General features: G+C 27.2%; 1 long non-coding RNA gene across 1 annotated transcript; it reads right to left on the bottom strand.

The window, feature by feature from the left end:
- Window positions 1-4,314: 4,314 nt before the first annotated feature.
- LOC135928211 (uncharacterized) lies at window positions 4,315-6,033 on the bottom strand. Its single transcript, XR_010572252.1, has 4 exons — window positions 5,898-6,033; window positions 5,255-5,306; window positions 5,005-5,052; window positions 4,315-4,585 (listed from the first exon to the last, which is right to left on the bottom strand). It is a non-coding gene; the product is annotated as an uncharacterized LOC135928211 (long non-coding RNA).
- Between the last annotated feature and the right edge of the window lie 3,996 nt (window positions 6,034-10,029).

The raw sequence follows: 10,029 nt of genomic DNA, 5'->3' as shown, positions 1-10,029 counted from the left end.
AAAGATAATAATAATTATAAAACATTCATAAGGAAATTAATTACTATAAATTTAGGCGTAGACCTATACTCTTTAGATTAGTTGAAACTTATCAAATAGTGCAAAATAATTATATATTAATGATGGTAGGTTTTAAAAATAATTTTTTATTTTATAAAATATGTCTCAGTGTATGGAGTATATTCATTTCATATTTAAATAATACTTTGAGAGGGTAATTATCAAATTTTTTAAAAATCTGTATTTTTAGTGAACTTTTAAACATAATGTTATTTTTTAAAATTATAAATGAACTCAATGGTTAAACTGCAATTTGCCGAATATACATAAGATAGGATAGGGTATTGGAGATATGATTGGAATTCATTTCCTGTAAACGCAACCAAAAATTGAGTAAAAGTTTTTTAAAAAAAATAAACACATTGAGGCTAAATATATATAATAATTAATAACTTTTTAAAAACAGATATAGGCGGTTTTAACCTCCGTCTTTTCACCGATAACACAATTCTGAAATACCTGAAGGTGTCTTAATAAATTTATTATCGGTTGTAACATTTCAAAATACTCAACGGTGTAACCATTGTTTTATTTACTATTACTTTTCATCAGCGTTAACCTAATTTTAATGAAAACTGTTCATCAAATATTTAAAAATGGTTTCTTTAATTGATTTGCAGTGTATTAGTTTAAGATTTTATGATTTAAATAAAATCTTTTAATTTTATATGGTTCAAAATATTTTATAAGTCGTATAATTTTTTAGAATGAATTGGGATATATCTTTCTCATGAAAAACAATTTAATAGATAAGTTTTACATTAGAGATCTGCTGGTGTGTAGAAATAGCCCAGCCTATTCTTGCTTAAAAGAATAATTTACAATTTGACACCTATGATGATTACAAGTATATTATACTTATTTCAGGTCATTAAAAACCATGAGATTTGATTAGGGTACACAAAAAATTTTCACAAAATTTATCTACAACATGGCAACTGTTATACGGGTTATTAATATAGTGTTAATTAATTTTTAATTAAACGAATCGTTGAAATAATTCTCATTTACCTACAAATATAAAATACTCAATATCATAAATAAATACCATTGATTGTTTGGTATATTTATATTTAAAATATAATGAATATAATATTTAAAATTTATCAATATTCAAACATTTTATTACTCAATATAATTATTTAATATACATGTACAAATAACAATAATTTTTCCTTTGCATGTGTTAACAAAAAATGTATTATTTTAAATATTTATTTGCCTTTTTTTCGATAGTTCATAAGATATTATTATTTAAACTTTTCCATTGCCTCACAATTGTGTGTGTATATATTAAATGGTCTGACATACAAAATTTTTTGAACGATTTAGAAAGAAAGAAAGCTTTTCTTTTTCTAAATTTTTTTAATTCGATTTATTCCACATGTGGCTAATAAAATTATATCATATGAAGTAATCCACTTCCAACACCTGTTCAAGCCTATCATAGATTATCTATTTATACTTTGAATCTATCTTTTATCACGATAGATGGATAAGAACGCATTGGAGTCTTAGGATACAGTTGGGTCCAAGAAATTCATCTTCCATTAAAGGTTATAGTATACATAACTCTACCAAAGTAGAACCGTTCAATATTTAAATCCATTTTAAGCCAGCTTTCAATCTATATATAAAAATTATTTTTAAAACTAATATAATTACATTATTAATTATAGGTTCATTTGATTAGAGTCAGACAGAATGATAAAATTCTATAACATTAATAATTATTAAAAAATTATAGTGGTATATCACATATCGTTATTATTTCATCCAAATATGCCCTGGTTTTATTTTTCATTTGAAAAAAAAAACAAATTATTTACAAATAAAATTAACTATATAGGTATACATCTCATTTAGTCAGCTACCATTTGTTAGTTAAAAAAAAAATTTTCTTAATATTTACACATTTTATAGTAGTTTATACAAAAATAAATACCCAAAATGATTTACATTAATTAATATAAAAAATAATAGCGAATATATCATATTTAAATAATTTTTTTTAATATCCAATCACCATACTTTGGTAAAGTGAAACAAAAATATTTTATTTTTGACACTAAAATTTATATATTTTTTATTATCAATTTATTGATATTTATTTTGACAATAATAAGTCTAAATTTTAATTAGTCATATTCCTTTTGTTGATTGATTATTTTTCTCCCGTCGCTATGTAACCAATTAATTATAATATTTATATATATATAAATTCTATATTATATTTAGACATCATTAACAATCGCAACATGTATCGGTCGAAAAGTAGCTATTCCTTCATGAAAGTCCCAAACAATGCAAATCTGGTATGAAACACACGGGTATTTTCCTAAGCCTTTATTCTTTTAATCCAAATTTTAAAACAATATTAGCATTGATAAATATCAACACTTAAGCTAACCTTTTCTGTTAATTGTGCCCCAAGACCTTGATCCAGCTTATTCAACATTATTTGAATCTACTTTTTTTTCAAAATTATTGAAATGCTAGTAATGATATGTACGTAATAAATACTAACAACTTATGACAAATTTGAAAGAGTGTCGTTGGGGTTTAAGAAGATGGGAAGAAGGAAGGTAAAATATGAGTAAGGTTAAAAAGAATTTTACTTTTGAATATGTAATTTTATTTTAAGATTTTTCCTTTTTGGATAATTTTGGAAAAAATTTCTTCTTTTATTTTTACGAGTATCCTCAAATTGAAAAAAAAGTAGCTCATTGCGTTAGGATCTAAGTTTTTCCCTAAATTTTTCAGTTGTCGCCTTTTAAATAGAATATCTGAGAAATAATTTCTTATCATGACTTTTAGGATTTTAAGTTATATAACACAAAATATTAAAGTGAAGTGTGAGATCTTGGCTGGGGACAATAGACGCTATATCCAATAAGTTAAATCGATATGATTTACTAAGGGAAGGTATGAAAATTAGCAATTTTTTTAGCTTTTCTATTAAAATTCAAGCAATTCTAATGAATATTTATTGTGTATGATTCTTATTTTATTAATTTATTATTTCCATATGCGGGGCGCATATTTTTGAAATAAATCGGACATTATATTTCCAATAACGACGCTATTTCGATTTCATGAATCAAATAAATAATATTCGAATCACGAGAAGAAAATATTATATATCGAATAATATTCCTTTATTCATTTATACTAGTTTTTTTAAAGTTAATAGTTAAAAGTAAAACTAGTTAGATTTTTGCTAAAAATAATAACTGTAACTAGTTATATTTTTAAAAATTGCAACTAGTAACTGTAACTAGTTATATTTTTTGAAATGTAACTGCCAGAAGTAACTAGTTACTTCTAAAAATATGTATGAATGAATCTAAATAATATACAAATAATTAGTTTTATTTTTAATATGTGAATAGATCATTTATTAAAAGAATATTAAAATTATAATTAATATACTATAACTTTATAAAAATATATAATTAAAAGAAGAGAGAAAAAAAAAATAAAAAAAAATATTTTAAGTTTGGTCGGCGGGGCTTAATGAACCATGTATAGATATACAGTTTGATCGAAAACTTTATTGATATTCTTTGTCGTGGGTAGAAGCCTTCTTTTGAATCACTTATGATTAAACGTGACCTTTGCCTTATTATTTTGAATAATTTTAGGGCTTGGGGTCCAAATGATATACAGGTGTCTTAGACTACCCAAACAAACAAAATATTATTAATTAAAAAAAATATATTTACTATAAATTTTTGGCCAAATAAGTAATCATAAATTACAATTTAATCCTTTTGTCAAATTGTTTGGTTTTCTTTATTTACTACAGTAAAGGCATAATAGTATGACCTGCCCAAAGATGATAATCTAGAATCGTCTTTGATATTATATTTTATTTGATATTTAGAAACACGTTTTATGTAATTCAGATTTAATTATATTTTCACCTGTAATTTTTTAGTTTATCCTTTATTAGAAACCTGAGAGAATCGATGTTTTCGATTTTAGCCTACCCATGGCTCACAAAAACTGTTTGTCTTGCTCTGCCCAATGGCCAGACTAGCTCTTGACTATGTCAAAATTATACAAAATATAGACAGGAGGTTAAACCTGTTTCAATAAATATCCCGCTAAAAATCATGTATTTAAATCTAGAAAAATATACGCATTTACATAATATTTTTAATACATTGGTGAAAAAAAATGCATTAAAAATGTTACAAATATATATATTAATATAATTAGATTTTACTTACTCTTATCTGGTAAGATAACAAAATTTTAAATACTCTTTTATTTGTTAGCGAAATTAGAAACAAAAAACAATATCTAAATAATCATACATTTTATAATTTTTTAAAATATCATCAAAATAATATAAATAATAAAAATTTAGTAGTGAATTATGTCCCCAATGCTGAAATTATTATCCTAAAGCCTCCTCGTACAAGTTGAAAGATTCATCTACGACCAATATGTTTCAGAAATCGACCAATTGTAGTTGTCCTAATTCGTGTTACATGAAAACATCTAACAGTACCCAAATCTATTTATTTATTTATTTTTAATTTAAACTATTTATACTTAGAAAACATATATATATAATCGTTTAAGTAAGAAAAAAGAAATTAACACTTGTAGCACTCATGAAATCTGAGCATCGTACTCAAATTGCAGTTGCCATGCTATAGATAAAATTTTGCTGAAAAATAATTGGTAATTCGAAATCTTACGACTTTTAATGACGTGAGATTTAATATATTTAATATATATAGTCAACATAAGGTTTACAAATGTTTTTTATTTCACATCAATATGCAGGAGTATTTCGCATGGCATTTAAAAAAATATATATATAAATATTCTCATGAATTTTGAGCATGAATATCATATCAAATGTATATTTATGATTGTAAAATGAATATAATTTCTGGAAAATACAAAAATATAAATATTCTTGTTTACTGGATATAGTTGTTTCTCGATGATCATTAGATTGAACTTCTAAGCCTTCTAAGAAAATAAAATAAAAATTATATAAATTTTTTGGTTTAATAATATCGAAAAAATTGGAAATAAATTTATCACCTTTGATAAAAATAGATGAGGGCCTTTGAAAAGTAAGGGTAAAAAAAATTAGTGTTGGATAGATAGTGGGGAAGTTCAGAGATGTGAGATTATTAAACGATAATAAATTAATTAGATTGTAATTTACCTTCAGGTCGGACTTGTAATATCGATGAAAAAACGAAAGTTAAAACAAGCATCTGTTTTTTTTTAAAATTAATAAGTGTTTTAATTCTACTGGACAATATATAAATGAGGATACTTTACCATGAGGAACATAGAATTAATTTGCACCATTAAATAAATCTTATCGAAAAAAAGTATGCCTAGTTATTTTATTTCTAAGAAAAATTAATAATTATTTTATCTTTTCAATGATCTTTTTCCCTTCAATATAATATCTAAATATAAATTTTAAATTAAATTTGTCATTTATATTTTGTTATAAAATTCTTTTGAAAGAAATTGCCCAGTACATTATTTACCAATTGAATAAAATTCACGAAAAATATTCCAGTAATCAATTTTCGTTATGAGTATTAGAACGACCTATCATCTTTAAAATTATCATTATAACAAAACATTTTTTTTTATTTATAAATTTCAAATGAGGGGATACTAATATTCACAGTGGATTACTGATTTTAATTTTACATCTAAATAAGAACCTACCTTTAGGGTTCGCATTGTATTATCGAGGAGCAAACTAATGTTAAGGCAATTAATTATCTGGTTTTGCCATTAAAAGGTATTAAGTTATTAATATGTAATTGAAAAATTAAAATACATACCCATAGGAATAAAGAATTAATTTGCAACATATTTTTATAAGTTTTAATAAATTAAACCAGCAAGGTTTATCAAATGTAATAAAATATATTTTTCTAACTAATATTTCCAAAATTTTTTTCCTTTATAATAATTTTCAATGTCCTTGATTGTTAAAATATCGCTTCATTTTCATCATCCATGACATGTCTACATTTTTTTTGATAAACATATTTATATCGCGTATATTAAATATTTTTATAAAAAATAGATTTACTATAAAATTTTTGGCCAAATAAATAATCATAAATTACAATTTAATCGGTTTTGTCAAATTGTTTGGTTTTATTTATTTACTACAGTAAAGGTAAAATAGTATGACCTATCCAAAGATGATAATCTAGAGTTGTCCTTGTTATTATATTCTATTGGATATTTTAAAACACGTTTTATGTAATTCAATTTACAATTATTTTCACCTATAATTTTTTAGTTTATCCTATATTAGAAACCTGAGAAAATCGATGTTTTCGACTCTAGTCTACCCATGGCTCAAAACTGTAAGGCCTGCTCTGCCCAATGGAGCTAGCTCTTGACTTGGCTTTATTATAAATTGAACTAGGATATATATACATATTTAAAACTCAAAATATATTCTTATTTTGTTCTTTAATCTTTTCCCTTTGGTAATCTCATATCGTTTAATTTAATAATAATAAGCATTATCTCTGATAATTTTGTGAGATTGTTAGCTATTTTTCTTCAAAATGTAATATCAAAATGATAACACTTTCAATTATTATATAAAAATATTATCATATATGGCGTATGTGATTTCCATCATTAATATCTCAAGAATAAAATAGAGAAATATTTAAATTTTATTATATAGATCTTTAATATGATATTTAAAATTAATGTGATGGAAACCCGATAAATACCCACAACGGGATATACAAAATAGGAAATGGATATAAAGATTTAATTCTTTTCTGTAGATGTATTTCAGACTGAACAAATTCCTAGACAGCGATGAAAGGGGGTCTAAGAGTACCATTTATTATATGAATTTAAACATAAATATGATCGTATTCAATTTAATGAATATATATTAGTAATAATTTTTATTTAAAAATTATGTTTTAAGGCCTGATGGGTTAGATGTATGCTTGGAAACAGAAGGACGAAGAAGGACGCAGGTTCAATCCTGGTAAAGAGCATCAAAACTTTCAAGTTTTTCTTCGTTGACTGATGTGTAAAAAGATGAATTTCGGAGCTTAGAGATGACACCCCGGTCCCGGGGTGCTAGGACAACCGGATGCTAAGGATACCTGTGCAATAAACAAAATGAAGGAAACAAATGGAAAGATGAATATGAAAGGTAGGGCGTTCCCTCCAAGCGACGCGCAGGGTGTAGACCCCCATCCTGTTAAAAGTAAAGTAAAGGTCAATGCAAAGAAGACAAGATTAGCAAGTTTAAATATTGGGACGCTTAAAGATGAGAGAATTGGCATCAATGTTGAACCAGAGAAAAGTTGATATAGCGTGCATACAAGAGACGAAATGGAAAGGTCAAAAGACTTTAATGATTAGAGATGGGTATAAATTGTACTATAATGGTAGTTAGCAATAGGAACGGTGTCGGCATCATCCTCACTCAAGATCTAACCTCCTCAGTAGTGGAAGTCAACAGGATCTCTGATAGACTAATGAAGATAAAACTCTGCATTGGTCAATCAATATTACACATCCTTTTTATATGCTCCTCAAATGGTTTCAAGGAAGAAGAGGAAGATGACTTTAGAGCTATCCTTGATGAAGCTGTAATGGAAATCCCTAAGGATGGCCTAGTCATAATAGGTAGTGACTCAAATGCGCATGTGGGGAAAGCAAGAGATAGCTACGAAAGGCAACATGGTGGTTTTGGATATGGAGAAAAAAATGATGAAGGAGAGCACGTATTGAAATTTGCGCTTTGACCTTCATAACCAACACTACTATAGAAAAAAAGACAGTCATTTAATAACATATGAAAATGGTACAAGGAAAATCCAGATAGATTACATGTGTACTCGCAGATGATTAAAAGATGTAATAGACTGCAAAGTCATCCCAGGAGAAGACATAGCCGCACAACACAAGCTACTATTCATGGATTTACACATCTCAAATAAATCCACTCAAAACAAGATAAAACTGGAACCATGAATCAAATGGGGCAAATTAAAAACAATGACAGATGCCTTTGCAATCAATGCAAACATCGAAACAATAGATTCCTCACAAGTCAGTGAAAAAATCTGGACAGACCTTTCATCCATATTAATAGACACTGTCAAATTGACACTTGTCTTGACAAGGGGAGGCAACAAATCACACAAAGAACTATGGTGGTGGAATGAAGAGGTACAAACCACTATAAAGGAGAAAAAAGCCCTATATAAAATATGAAATCCAAAAACCCAGATGACAAGACAAATTTCAAAAAATCCAAAAGATTAGCTACAAAAGCGTGGCTAGGGCCAAATCTATGGCATACGATGACATGTATGAAGAACTACATACCAAAGAAGGGCAAAATAAAATATACAGATTAGCCAAAAAAAGAACTCTAGGGATTTAAACGGAGCTCCGAAAGTAATCAAATAAAGATGGGAAATTGATAATAAAGGAAAAAGAAATAATGAATAAATGGAAAGAATATTTTCAGGAGCTTCTCAACTTTAATCCCCACATACTACATTTAACACTCCCCATGTCAAAACCTTGTACAACCTATAACAGAACAAGAAATAAGCACATAATGTATATGGGCCATACAACAATAGTCCGTTGCACAACAGGGACTTCAGCAGGCTTCACAATATCCAAAGGAGTTCATTAAGGGTAATCTTTCAGCCCACTTCTCTTTATTACAGTAATAGTTAGCACAGTCTATACCTCAAACAGTTCCGTGAGATATGATATTTGCAGCTGATATTGTGATATTTGCCGAATCCAAGCATGAAAAGTAAGAAAGATTAGTGAGTTAAATAAATATCATAGAAAAGCACAGACTAAAAGTAAATAGAGAAAAGAGAGTATATGGTGATAGGAGGAGATGGAACAGAGAGTATTGATATAAATGAATGGCATATATCGGCAATTGAAAGCTGCATATATGTGCGCTCCACTATACAAACAAACGGCACAAAAGAAAAAGAGATAAAGAGTAAAATTAATCAAGGGTGGTAAAAGTAAAGATCTTTATCTGGAGTGCTATTTGACAAAAGAATCCCACACAAATTAAAAAATTTACAATTCCATAGTACAACCAACTATTCTATATAGTTCGGAAACATGGCCAAAGAATCAGACGAGAGAAGTCTACAAACTATGGAGATGAGAATGCTGAGGATGATTGCTGGGGTAACAAGAAAGAATAAAGTGCGCAGTACAAGAATACTAAGTAGTTTAAAGGTAGTGCCCATTAAGATTAAGTTAATGGTAAACAGACTTAGGTGGTATGGGCACAAAATGAGAAGGCCTTACACTTCATAGGAAATAAGGTTGAGAGTTTGGAAGTGATGGGCAAACGAAAAAGAGGAAGGCCAAAACTTCAATGGGGCCATAAAGTTAGAGCCAATATAAAGAAGTATAAATTAGACAAAAGAGATTAATGAATAACATAAAGTGGAGAGAGATGGAGCTTACCATCAGAAAAGGTGGAAGCTAAAGAGAGAAAAAAAATGTTTTATTTGAATGGCCCTGACTTTATTATTCTTTGGGGGGGGGGGGTTGTTTATATAATACTTTGGTTAAATTTTCTCTTAAAATTAATTGGCTAAATAATTTTGAATATTTTATTTATCATAAACCTAAATTAATTATTTATTATTTGATATGCGAATTCAATAGAACGTATATTATATTATATACCATTTCTTAAAATGTTGATAAAATCCAACTAATTTGATTACTCATTCTTATAGCTTCCCAACGATCCTTATTTCGAAACTCATTAAAATCCAATTTATATATTGGCGAATTCTCAGATAACTAGCCCTTAAAAAAATTATGCATTTGTAATGCAGCACCATGCGCAAGGTTTGAATAAGACCAATAATCAGGCCACTATTACCTTTTCATGATGTATCACTATCAATTTAAAGTTTA

The sequence above is a fragment of the Gordionus sp. m RMFG-2023 genome, chromosome 4, assembly GCF_954871325.1.
Source record: "Gordionus sp. m RMFG-2023 chromosome 4, tfGorSpeb1-WG-v2, whole genome shotgun sequence".
NCBI classification, from domain to species: domain Eukaryota; kingdom Metazoa; phylum Nematomorpha; class Gordioida; order Chordodea; family Parachordodidae; genus Gordionus; species Gordionus sp. m RMFG-2023.
Note: the sequence above shows the minus strand (reverse complement) of the source record. Positions and strands in the feature narration are given on the sequence as shown.